Source organism: Pristis pectinata, chromosome 12, assembly GCF_009764475.1.
Source record: "Pristis pectinata isolate sPriPec2 chromosome 12, sPriPec2.1.pri, whole genome shotgun sequence".
Lineage (NCBI taxonomy): Eukaryota > Metazoa > Chordata > Chondrichthyes > Rhinopristiformes > Pristidae > Pristis > Pristis pectinata.
The window spans coordinates 19,212,103-19,225,977 of NC_067416.1; the positions used below are offsets into that span (position 1 = coordinate 19,212,103).

Here is a 13,875-nt window from a genome sequence, read left to right on the forward strand (position 1 = left end):
TCGTTTTGGATACAGTTGGGGGGGGGGGGGGGGGGTGGTTTGGAAAATGACCTACCAGAGGAAAGCCACAGTGGCCAGGTCTCTGGCACCGAGTCTGGCTCTGTGCTCAGAAGGGCGGTGGGGCGAGGAGTGCAGTAGTGAAAGGGGATTCATTGGGCAGGGGAACAGATAGGAGATTCTGTGGACAATAATGAGACTCCCGGATGGTATGTTGCCTCCCAGGTGCCAGGGTCAGAGACATCTCAGACTGAGTTCATAAGGGGGAGGGTGAGCGGCCAGAAGTCGGTACCAATGACATGGGCAGGAAAAGTGATGAGGTCCTGCAAAGTGAGTTCAGGGAGTTAGGTGCCAAGTTAAAAGACAGGACCTCCAGGGTGGTAATCTCAGGACTGCTGCCTGTGCCACACGCTAATGAGGCAAGAAATAGGAAGATAGTGCAGTTTAACACGTGGCTAAGGAGATGGTGCAGCATGGAGGGCTTCAGATTTTTGGATCATTGGGCTCTCTTCTAGGGCAAGTGGGACCTGTACAAACAGAATGGTTTGCACCTGAACTGGAGGGGAACCAATATCCTTGCGGCAAGGTTTGCTAGTGCTGCTCGGGGGGGGGGGGGGGGGGTGGTGTTTAAACTAGAGTTGCAGGGAGGGTGGGAACCAAAGTGGCAGGCACAGACAGAAATCAACTGGAATATGGTGGAACTAATGTTCTGAGATGCGTCTATTTCAATGCAAGGAGTATTGTAGGTAAGGCAGATGAACTTTGAGCATGGATCAGCACATGGAATTATGATGTTGTAGCCATTAGTGACACCTTGGTTGCAGGAGGGGCAGGACTGGCAGCTCAGTGTTCCAGGGTTCTGATGTTTTAAACATGATAGGGGAGGGATGGCATTACTTATCAGGGAAAACGTCACGGCAGTGCTCAGAGAGGATGTACTGGAGGGCTCGACTACTGAGGCAATATAGGTGGAACTGAGGAATAAGAAAGGGATGACTACATTAATGGGATTATATTATAGACTTCGCAATAGTCATCAGGATTTAGAGGAACAAATTTGTAGAGAGAAAGCATATAATTGCAAGAAAAATAAGGTTGTGATAGTAGGTAATTTTAACTTTCCAAATATTGACTGGGACTCCCATACTATAAAGGGATTGGATGGTATAGAGTTTGTCAAATGTGTTCAGGGAAGTTTCCTTAATCAATAATGTAAAGGTCCCAACTAGAGAGAGTGCAATAATGGATCTCTTCTTAGGGAACAGGACAGGGCAAGTGATAGGAGTGAGTGTAGGGGAACACTTTGGATCTAGTGATCATAATTCCATTAGTTTCAAGACAATTATGGAGAAGGATAGCACTGGTCCTCGGGGTGAGATTCTAAATTGGAGTAAGGCCAATTTTAATGGCATCAGAAGGGATCTGGCAGGCATGGATTGGGATAGGCTGTTCTGACAAAGAGAAGCTTGGTAAGTGGGAGGCTTTCAAAAGTGAAATATTGAGAGTACAGAATCTGTATGTTCCTGTTAGAATAAAAGACAAGACTAGCAGGTTTAGGAAACCTTGGCTATTGAGGAATATTGAGGCCCTGGTAAAGAAAAAGAAGGTGGCACATATCAGGTATAGGCAGTTAGGATTAAATGAGGTTCTTGAGTACAAGAAATGCAAGAGAACAATTGAGAGAGAAATCAAGAAGGCAAACAAAAAAAGGACACGAGGTTGCTCTGGCAGACAGGGTGAAAGAGAATCCCAAGGGTTTCTATAGCTATATTAAAAGCAAAAGGGTACCAAGGGACAAAATTGGTCCTCTTGAAGATCAGCATGGTTATCTATGCATGGAGCCGGGAGGGATGGGAAAGATCCTAAATGAATTTTTTTGCATCTGTATTAACTCTGGAGACAGACAGAGACTATAGAACTAAGGTAAAAGAGTAGTGAGGTCATGGACCGTATCCAGATTACTGTTATCTGTATCCAGGTTGAAGATTGTCTTGAGGTGAATTAAAGTAGATAAATCCCCAGGACCTGTCAAGGTATCCCCTTGGACCTTGTGGGAGACTAGTGCAGAAATTGTAGGGGCCCTGGCAGAGATATTTAAAACATCCTTAGCCATGAGTGGGGTGCCAGAGGACTGGAAGATAACTAATGTTGTTCCTTTGTTCAAGGAAGGCTCTAGGAATAAGCCGGGAAATTATAGGCCGGTGAGCCTGAAGTCAATCATGGTTAAATTATTGGAAGGCATTCTAAGGGACAGGATATGAAAGCATTTGGATAGACAGGGCCTGATTAGGGATAGTCAACATGGCTTTGTGCGTAGTCGGTCATGTCTAACCAATCTTAAAGAGTTTTTCGAGGAGGTTACCAAGAAGGTCAATGAGGGAATGGCAGTGGACATTGTCAAAGGCCTTGCGAAAGTCCATGTAGAAAAAGTCCCACATGGGAGGCTGGTCCAGAAGGTTAAGTCACTTGGCATTCAAGATGAAGTAGCCAATTGGATTCAACATTAGCTCAGTGGGAGAAGCCAGAGAGTGGTAGTAGATGGTTGTCTCTCCAACTGGAGGCCTGTGTCTAATGGTGTGCCACAGGGATCGGTTGTTTATCATCTATTATTGATGATTCAGATAATAATGTGGTAAACTGATCAGCAAACTTGCAGATGACATCAAGACTGGGGGGTGCAATGAACAGTAAGGAAGGCCAAAGCTTGCAGCATGATCTTGCCCATCTGGGAAAATAGGCTGAAAAATGGCAGATGGAATTTAACGTGAGGTGTTGAATAGGTTAGGACTTTATTCCCTGGAGTGCAGGAGAATGAGGGGAGATCTTGTAGAGGTATACAAAATTATGAGGGGTACAGATAGGGTGAATGCATGCAGGCTTTTTCTCCTCAGGTTGGGTGAGACTAGAACTAGAGGTCATGGGTTTAGGGTGAAAGATGAAATATACAAGGGGAATTCTTCACTCAGAGGGTGGTGTGATTGTGGATGGAGCTGCCAGCAGAAGTGGTAGATGCGGGTTCGATTGTAACATTTAAGAGAAGGTACATAGCTGGGAGGGGTTTGTAAGGATATGGTCCAGGTAGATGGGACTTGAGAGACGATCAGGTCGGCATGGACTAGATGGGCCAAAGGGCCTGTTTCTGTGCTATAGTGCTCTATGACTATGAGGGGAAATCCAATGAAACTTTAAAAAATGTACAAAGCAAATTGTGTGAAAGGTTCTAAAATAAAACAAGAGTACATTATTCCTTAGAAAGCACACAAGCAAAAAAGTGGTAAACATTTTATGGGACTATATGCACGATGCTTTTATTTTAAATGTGGCAGCAACGGCCAAGAAATTGGATCATGTATCACACTACATGCAAATGCACTATGTGCTTTTGTTTCAATAAAAATAACAAGGTTGGCATGGTGCCACAGCTGGTAAGGCCATTGCCTCATGCTCCGGAGAACTGGGTTCAATCCTGACATCAGGTCCTGTCTGTGTGGAGTTTGCACATTCTCCGTGTGACCATATGGGTTTCCTCCCACAATCCAGATGTTTGGGTCGGTGGGTTAATTGGCAATTGTAAATTGCCCCAAGTGTGTCACTGAGTGGGAGAATTTGGAGGTGGTTGTTGAGAATGTGGGGAGAATTGCCACTGCATATATTTACATACACAAGGTTCAAGACACATCAAATACCAAACCTAAATAAAAATCTGTGAAGTCAAGCATTTTTGCAGGGATTAAAAGGAATGTCCGAAGAACTAGCACCACACTCTATTTCTTTGCAGTAAACACATCTACACAGCATGGGGAGCAATATCGCCATCTACAACCACAGGCAATATTTAGCAAATGGCAGATGCAAGGGAGAATCCCATCAGAAAACAGGGAAGGGGAAAATAAATACCACAACAAAGTCAAACCAGGTATATAACCATTAGAAAGACAAACAACTGCAGGATGCTTTTGTCATGCTTAACATGAAGGTGACTGCATCAATTACCATAAATGGATTATTGAACACAAGTATCAGTTTGCAATATTGATTCCTATATACAAGTAAAATGTTTAGAATTTCAAGAAGTTAATGCAATCAATGTGTTGTCAAACTTGGAAAGGAGAGTTATAATCGGCCATATCTCATCATAAAATATATCTAACTAGCAGCAATTAATTTGCAGCTAATGTTGCAATGCACTCCTTCATAGATGACGTTGAGGATGTGCCATGCACTTCCAAATACAGTATTCCTTTCTTATAATGTCAACAAATCACAACTGAAATCCCTATCTAAACGTGCTAACATTTCAGCCATGGATCAATTAATTGAACAATGCCACCTGGAATAATAAGGCTTTCCTGTCATTTCTTTTCCTTGATAACAGAAAGTTTCATTGCCAAATTAAGGCTATAAAAAGAGTGCAAGTAATCATAGAATATGTAAAAATGTCATTTATTGAACCATTGAATTTTATGGTATGCTATTGAAGATTTTGCTTGAAAATCTCAACCACTAGAAAAAAAATGGCCTTTCATTTGACAGTTTAGTTCACTGTGATAATGTAGGTCCTGCAATCTTATCATGAACAATGAACACAATTTCTCAAGTTGCATCAGTAGTACATAAACAAACAAGACTGTTTAATTCTCATTAAAAATTCAGTTAACTAAACAAACAAAACTGGAACAGGGTATACTAACATAAATTGACAGCTTCCTTCGTAGTTTGGGAATACTACAATTTTACTTGTATGACACAGCAATATCCTAGATAGTGGCATGAATATTAACATAGTGGGCATATCTCACAATGGCACCTAGAACTTGCATATTTATCCCCCCAAGCAGATGCCTATCTATTTGTCCGTCTTTCAAACAGTCTCCCATTGATTCAGCAGATTTTGACTGAGTTCTCAATAGTGCTACTGAAGGCACATAAGCAGAATAATCCCAACTAGGCCAGAATTTCTTTCTTTATATTACAATTTTCTGACACAAGAGTGAAGTCATTATCTGTTGCAAACTCATCCTGTTTTATGCTGGTATATTCATGCTTAGAAACCACCTATACTAAATCATATAGAATTTGTGCCTCACTTTTTACCCTGAAGGGACTGTGCTGGACAAATACAACCTGTTTAAAGGACACGATTCTTGCCTGTGAACTCCCTAAAAGGAATGTGTTGGCAAATAGAAAAATACATCACGATATCCAACTTTGTAGCCTGTGATATCCAACTGTGCAGCGCAAGCAAGAAGAGAGAACATATGTTGTACCACCTCCGCTTCAAAACAGTGGTAGTCTTACCTTGCCTGACCACGACTACACAAAATATTAATGAAAAAATACAGATGAAACATACAATTTTTAATAATTGTTATCTTATGGGTATACATCAAAAGTGATAGAATTAACATATTTTCTCCACACATAACCTTCCCGCCTGCAAATTTATTTAAGTCAGTCATTTTCACAATCACAGAATTTTATTGACGACAGATATTCCTTGATTTACAAAAGGGCTGTATTCTTGAAAAATGTTTTACTAAGGCTGTGCATTGTTTCAATGCAAAAATTCTCATTGCACTCTAGAGATCAAGAGCCTCAGTCAAAACTACTAAACACTTAAAAATGCATTAATACAAATTTCTGAAATAAAATAAAGTTTTATTAAACCTCAAATCAGGATTATATAAATAAAGGTAATCATCATTTCAGGATACTTACCAAGTGAAACATACAAGATCCTGGAGTGTACATGGAGAGGATGTTTCCTCTTATGGAAATTTTAGAAATTGGGGTAACTGTCTCAAAATGAGGACCTATTATTTAATACAGATGAGACAAGGTTTAATCTGCATACACTGGAATGTTGATAAGAAGTAAAACGAAAGTACTATCAATACTCAGTGGGTCAGTTACATGTCCAGCATTAGCCATATTTGCTTTATGGAGTGTTGACAATGGACATTCCACAAGACATAGTTCTAATGCTTTCTTGCACCACACTTCCTCAAAAGACCATCACATGTCTAGTCTTCCAAAATTTTTAAATAAAGGATCATATTTACATTAATATTTTATGATGGAGCAGAAGCTATGGAGGTATTCAAGGAACTTGTTATTAAATGGCATGCTAAATCAGTATAACACAAAGCATTTGATATCTCAGGTGTCTAATACTTTTAATTTGATAGTTAAGTTTAAATAATATTCAAATCTTGGGCATTGAAATTAATTTCATAGTACTCCATAAAACTTAAAGCAATTACAAAATGAAATTTATTTTAAATTAACTTAGTGCAATTCAAAGAGTATATCCCAAATCTTAATTATTAACAATAGGAGAAATTTATTTTGCAAACAGTAAACATTTTGCAATTGTACAACATTAATTACATCTGGCATGATACCAAATCTTGGCAAAAAAATGTTAAAGTGGGGGAAAGGCAGAAGTGCTTTCAAGCTGGAATTTCCCTGGGAAAGGCTAGTTCTGATGGTATCTGCTGTCTGATCAAATTACTGGTTTGGTATTTATTGTCCTTACATAATTCACAACTCAGATAAATTTTGCAGCAAGATATTTAAGAATACAAATCCCAAGTACCAATGAGCTTTTGCAAACACCATACAAATAAATTTTACACAACCTATTTACAGTGTAATATCATGAAAATTATGTTTTGTTGCAAATAACTAAACCTATAATTAGTTTCAAGGGATTTCATTTTTTCCTTCAATTCCAATAAAGTACAAGGCTCATTCTCTCCAATGCTTCCGTAACAATGACAAAGGTATGGAGCCCAGCCTCTTAACACATGCATGTGGAAGCGTAGCCTGCATATTGCAGTTCAAGTTGGTGTGGCCTTGGTTTTGGAGCGTAGCCGCCCAAAGTTGAGCAGTTTCCCATGATTCCTGTAGATCAACTCTACTCCCATGGGAAGCTTTGCAGGAGGTAAGGCGTAGCATTACAGCAAAAGTTTGCTAAATCCATGGGAAGGACAAGCAACTCAATTTCAGCATTCTCTCCCAGGCCAACAGCCCCAGCATGAAAGTCCTAGTCATACTCAGTCAGCTATGTTGGACAGATCACATTGTTAGTATCACTGACTCCAGCCTCCCACAACAGATACTCAATTCTGAGCTCTATCACTGGAAGGGATAAGCAGGTGGAGAAAAGAGTCAAATACTTCCTGAAAGCCTTCATGGAAAATATCCCCTCCGACTCCTTGGAGTGAAGGACCTTTCCAGATAGCACTGAGAACCTAGAGTCCATTTGTCAGGAGCCAAGAAAAGCTCAGTATAAACTACCCATCCGTCCATTCCATCATACACTGCCTGCCTCATCTGTGGAAGAGTCCCCCATTCCTGTACTGGCCATCTCAGAATTCCGAGAATCAAAGGAAAAGCAACTAATCTTGATCCTGAGTGACTGCCTAAGGATAAGATATTAAAGTAATGCAACTTTAAACTTGCTATTATTAAACTTAATGAAATAGCATATTCAGATATGCTTTGATGTTAAAATTATTTTCCATAAATCTTCAGTTTGTATCACCAGCATTTTGATAGGCAGTGTGCAAGGACAAGGAATAGGAAGGAAGCCACTTTATCTCATTAGCGCCTGAAGGTTTACAGTTAGAAAAAAGTGGTACGTTGCCTGAAATGATTACAGCAGAACCAGTGTTCAGTTTGGAACTAATATAATCCTCTTAAAACAGCAGAGCTTGGGAAAAAGGAGACCCTTAAAGCTGATGACTCTTCAACAGAAGTTAAAAATATATCCATCAAAACATTTTCCTTGGCTTTTCATTTGTTTTGCCCACTTTATTCCAATGTGACAGATTACCTCAGATACACCTCCTATGTGGACTATATGAAAACCAAGTCAGTATTGTTACAATGTGGAGATATTTTGAGCAAAGTTCCCACAATGAATGGATTTGCAAGAAGGTACATCTATCGAGATAGAACAATGAATGATGGGCAGCAATTCAGTGACAGTTGATACAACAGCAACTAGAATACTGCAGTCTAAAGGAAGCAAAAGCACAGAAGAGTTGCAGCAGTAAACGGGCTGAGGCAGGGGTTCAGATGCAAAAATATATGAATATGGATGTAGGTAGCCTTCACAATGGTATTGGTTGGATACTCAGGAAGAATAGAAGGAAGAATTTAACATTTATTTTTGTGTTGGGGAGTGTGGTGGGAGGGGAGAGTAGGGCAGTGAAAATCAGAGCAGCTTTTGGGCAGCAAGGAAGAGGAGAGGAAGGGATCAGAAACCAGCATTTTCAATGAGTGTAATTGCAGGGTCAGGGGGTGAAGGCAATTTTCACTCATCTGGCAGTTATACTCGATCAGTGCAAGGCTGGTACGACCATCTTGTCCTGGGATTGCCCAATCACAGATGGTCCCAGCACTATGGGAAATGACATTATCCCTGATGCAGAAACTACACTAGGACTGTATAGGTGGCTAATGTCAGGAAGAGCCTGGTTACATTTCTGGAGTTAAATGAAAGAATCCAGGAACCTACAATATCACACTTCACTGTTTGGGTGGTGGGGTGAAGAGTGGGGGAGAAGAGAACTGATTTTCAATTGCTTATACTGAAAAGAAAGTGCCAAGCAATTGAATTTCTAGACAATAATCTGTGGAATTTGGATTTTCTTTGAGTGGGAGAGTGAAGGAAAAAAAAATCAAACTCCTCAAATTCTATTCACATTTCATGGTGCTCATCCAGATAACCAACATTAAGAAATAGAAATCTATTTGTACAAATCAACATTTCATAGACAGGCATTTAAAAATGAGAATCAACAACAAGGAATAAAAATTTCAGAAACCTACTGAAAAATAGGGAAATTACAAAATAAAAAAGGTGAATAAAAGACAGCAAATAAAAAAAAACATGTATAACTGGGTTGTAGTGTGACATTCTAGTCATCTGCTAGACTCCACTTGTTATTTTTGAAACAAATTCATTTTTTCTTAATTATGAATAATACTGTCTCAATGTGGTTTCCATTGACCTGAATACACTGCAATATAAGGCAGCAGTATTTCATTAAAGTCCAGAAGAATCCAGCTGGAGGAAAGGCAGTGCTTCAACTTATTAAATTCTTGTCTTCTGTGAAAGAAGACACCAGTAGATTCTCTTTAATAAACTTGGTCAAGGACTTTGTGGACCCACTTACCGATTTCATTACACTAACATCGATTGATTTAATTATATTCCAGATGAATACTTTGCCCCCTTTCACAAGTAACCCAAGCCTACCTATTTTGACTAACATTGTGGGGCAATTAGGAGTCAGGAAAATAGCAGCACACAGTAAACAATTCAGACCACCAAATCCAATCTATGTTGACCCATGAGAGAATAAAATTATTTTCTTTTAAAAAAAGCTAACCAAAATGAAATCATTCAAAATGAGTTGGTTCAGTTAAGAGTTCAGGAGACTTTCACAATTTTAAACTGCCTTTAATCCAGGTGTTTTTGAAAGATTTTTGCTGTGTTTTTAGATGTTTTTACAGGCTTCTAATATCAATAAGCAGTTTTGTTTGTAATTTGAAAAACAGCTGAAGCAACATTTTTTGAAAAAGAACTAATCTCTGGATGCTGCTCAAAGATGAGCAAAATATTTTCAATTTACCGCTACAAACACAACAAAAATCTACTTAGTTTACCACAAAATTGTACACTTGGACCTGTAATGTTTTATTTGTCTAATAAACTGCTTCTGTAGTGATTCTGAATCGACTAACTATGTGGCATGTGACCAATGCAGACTCTCCCTTTTCATTTTTAGCTTATAATTAATTTATCTTTAGCCTTCTCTTCTCCACTATATTTCTTTGCCACCTTGCTAATTCTCTGCTCCCCTATTCCTGTGATACTATCAGAGATGAACTGTTTTATTTAGTATTTATCTTCTTTTTAAGTTTAATGCTCAGTGCAATTTCTTAATGATTCCTTCTATTTCTGGAAATTGTGTTTTAAAACTATAGAGCATTAAACTATGGTTTTTTTTTTGCAAAAATTAAATTAACAATGCGTTCACAAAATATTTTGTTTCCCCAGAATGAAAGAAGATGGTGGAAATAAATTTACAGTGAAGCCTAGGTTGCAGTAGGGACAAGGTCATCAGGGTTGTTTACGCCAAGACAAGGTAACAAGAACAAAACAGAAAAAAAAAGAGTAGGAAGGGGAATGAGCCTTATGGCCCATTGAGTCTGCTCTTCCATTTAATAAATTCTTGAGTAAAATTTCTATATGATCTCCATATTCCCCTGATTCTATAAGTGCCCAAAAATCTATTGATCTCACTCCTAGCTGTATGCATTAACTGAACAAACACAGCCTCATGGGATGGAGAACTCCAAAGGTTCACAGTACATAAAGTATTTCTCATCTCAGTTCTAAATAGCTGACACTTTACCCTGAAACTATGACTCAGTGGGATGACTCTCATTATTAATATCTCAACTGAATCTCAAGGGCTGGCACGGTAGTGTAGTGGTTAGTGTAACGCTATTGCAGCACTAGAGACCCAGGTTCAATTCTGGCCACTGTCTGTAAGAAGTTTGTACATTCTCTGTGTCTGCGTGGGTTTCCTCTGGGTGCTCCCACATTCCAAAGACGTATGGGTTAGGAAGTTGTGGGTGTGCTATTTTGGCGCCACAAGTGAGGTGACACTTGCGGGCTGCCCCCAGAACACTCTATGCAAAAGATGCATTTCACTGTGTGTTTTGATGTACACGCGACTAATAAAGCTATCTTATCTTAAAGGAAAAATAATTCATTCTCTAAACAAGCCCTGAAATTGAAGTCAATAAGGCTGCCTGGAGCAAGATAAGTATCAGGGTGCTCTCTTGTAAAGAAACAAGGGTATTTGCAAGAAATAGTAATGGCATTCTGGTTCCAATCTTGCAGTTAGCGGCAATTAAGCACGTATGCCCTCCTAAACATGCACATCCTTCATCACACTTATACTGACAGGTTTTTAAATTGAATCATTATGGCATTGGAGGCCACTGGGCTCATTGAGTCTATAATCAGTGGCTACTCAAGTAATCCCATTCTCTTTCCTCTTAACCCTGAAAATTATTTTCCCTCAACTGACCATTCAATTCCACCCAAAAGCCTGACAGACCATTTCCACCAACCAAATAGGTGGAGTTTCAGATTATAGACTTCTCTTAATAGGCTCTATCAAATCTCTTTTTAACCTTCTTTGTTCCAAGCACACCACGAGTTTTTATTCCAGTCTAACCTTGTAGGTAAAATTCCTAATATTTCAAACCTTCCTAGTAAATTGTTTCTGCAGCATCTCTATTACATTAAAATCCTTCCTAAAGTGTTGTGTCCAAAACTGAATACAATACTCCAATTGTGACCTAACCAAAACTTGTGGAGGAATGCATGAATGGTCAACTAAGTTTCCGGTCAATTTACTCAATAACATTAAAAACAGGAAGCATCACTGGCCAGGGTAGAGGGAGGACAATCCAGTGCAAGGTGAACTTTGAAAATTAATTCCAAAGGCTTGAAAAGGTAATGGTTATCTTTTCTTTTTTGAATTGCTGCAGTTCTGAAGGCATTTCCAGAATGTTGTTGGATAGAGAGCTTCAACATTTAGACCTATTGAGGAAGAATGAACCATGATATAATTCAAAGTCAGCATGCTGTGTAGTTTGGAGGGGAACCTGCAGGTAATATTGTTCCAATCAGCTGTTGCCCTGGTCTTTGATGAGGAGTTGAAGTGAAGTGTTGCCAGAGCGGTATATGCAAGTAACTGCAATGCTTGTTATAGATAGCACACGCTGGAACCACTGTTTGTTAATGGTGGAGAGATTGAATTTTTAAGGTGGTAGATGAGGTGCCAGTTAAGCCAGCTTCTTTGCCTTTAATGCTGTCGAGCTTCTTGAATGCTGTTGAAGCTGCATTCATCCAGGCAAGTGGAAAGAATTCTCCCACATTCTTGACTTATACTTTGTAAATGTTGCTAAGTCTTTTCGATATCACAAGATACATTACTTGTTGAGGGATATCCTTCCTCTAACCTGTTCTTGTAGTCATAAGAGCAACTGAAGCTTAAAACTGAAAATTTACATCAACAATTTTGAAGACAAAAGTTGGAAGTGTACTTTTCATCACTTTTTGCCTTTGAAACAACTAAAGGATTAATGAAAGAGTTAATAATAATTGGAAGACACAGATACAAGTTCTGCCACATTACCCCTGGCAGCTCAAATGAGGTCTGAATGACTGACTTTAAAATGAAGACTTCATTAGAATCTCACACCCAAAACTAATTATCCTCTTGCCAAAAGGTTATATCTTTTCATGGAATCTTGATTGACCAGTTATACACATTATGTAAGCATCTAAGTTCTTGTTTTTTTTAAAATACATTGTCCAATAAACCACCTTCCTCCTCACTGATTAACTATTTAACTTTCTTTTCTGATTTGTTCTTTCCATTTATCATTGTATTATGTATAATCTTTCTCACTCATATTCGACAATTCACATGCAACTAAAAAAAATTGAGATGCAGCCACAATTTTCTACCCCTCTACTATATGATGGTAAAATTAAAGACAAATCTATATAAAAATCAGAGCACTTCCAGTAACTTTTCCCTTCATACTGGAATAGCATAATACAACCTATTAGACATCAAATCATACTGTATACTGAGTAAACATTCACCCAAATACTTCATGGCATCCTCTTTGAAATTATTGAGTCTGTTTTCCAAAACCCTCCAATATCAAGCGAAATATATGGTGCTATGACATGCATTCCCCTAGCAGGACAATAATTAACAGCAGTCAGCAAATATCCAACTTGTGCCAAGGTATGTGCATCTTTTTTCATTTCTTTCTTCCCAGATTTTTTTTGTGTAACAATGCAAGTTTTTGAAGTTACTTCAATCTTAATCATAAAACTTCTTAAAGGATAGTCAGAGCATTGCATAGTTGGCAAAGCTGGGGACTGGACTGCACCAGGCCAAGGTAAAGCTCGATGTTTCTTCAAAGACCTCAACTGTACTGTTGGGCTGAGGCAGGATAATCAACCAATTAAAAACGTGTGATCCAAACCTTCCTCTTCATGCCTGAAATATCATGAAACTGTCAACCAATACTAATAAATATTATAAAACTTTAATATTCAATCAACTTTCTAGAAACTTCTTAATTCCTTCCAAAATCCTATTCAATCCAAATTGCTTTAATTCTCCTTCTTGATTGAAGCTATCATTCCACTTGGCATTACCATCACCAACTACCTCACCATCCTGGAGGATACGTTGATCAGGAACTCAACTGGATGAGCCACAATTATACCATGGCTAGATACCCTGCACCAATTGTCTCACCTCCTGACAACCCAAAGCCCTTCCATCATCTACAAAGGCACAAATCAGGAGTGTGATGGAAGACTTTCCACCTGTCTAAACAAGCGTAGCACTAACAATTCACAGAAGCATACTGCATAGAAACTGGCCATTCAGCCACTAAATCCATTGACATCTCAAGGGCAAGTGGGAATAAGCAATACATGCCGCCTTACCGGAGATGCCCAGATCTCAAGAAAGGAATAAATAATTAATGTCCATTTCAACATTTTCAAATATTCCTGCCATAATTGCTTTCCAGTTTGTTCTTTTTCTCCTGCCCATACATGTTAACAACTTTGAACACATTATTCAAAAATGCATGCAATTCAAGAAAACTCAAAATACCCTGAAATCACAACATGCGACACTAGTGTATCTGCTTATAACCTTTAAATTCATCACTGCTATTTTAGTGAATAACTTGATCCAATTATTTTAAGAGTAAATTATGCTGTTACATAAGCAAAGACAACAGTCT

General features: G+C 38.7%; 1 protein-coding gene and 1 long non-coding RNA gene across 8 annotated transcripts in view; one reads left to right on the plus strand and one right to left on the minus strand.

Annotated features, from left to right (window-relative positions):
• The window catches only part of LOC127576954 (uncharacterized), an 84,949-nt gene that overhangs the window by 58,264 nt on the left and 12,810 nt on the right, over window positions 1-13,875 (plus strand). The window contains exon 4 of the long non-coding RNA XR_007957299.1: window positions 10,073-10,160. This is a non-coding gene — a long non-coding RNA (uncharacterized LOC127576954). The remainder of the gene's footprint in view (window positions 1-10,072; window positions 10,161-13,875) is intronic.
• The window catches only part of LOC127576951 (arginyl-tRNA--protein transferase 1), a 131,685-nt gene that overhangs the window by 27,878 nt on the left and 89,932 nt on the right, over window positions 1-13,875 (minus strand). The window lies entirely within an intron of this gene.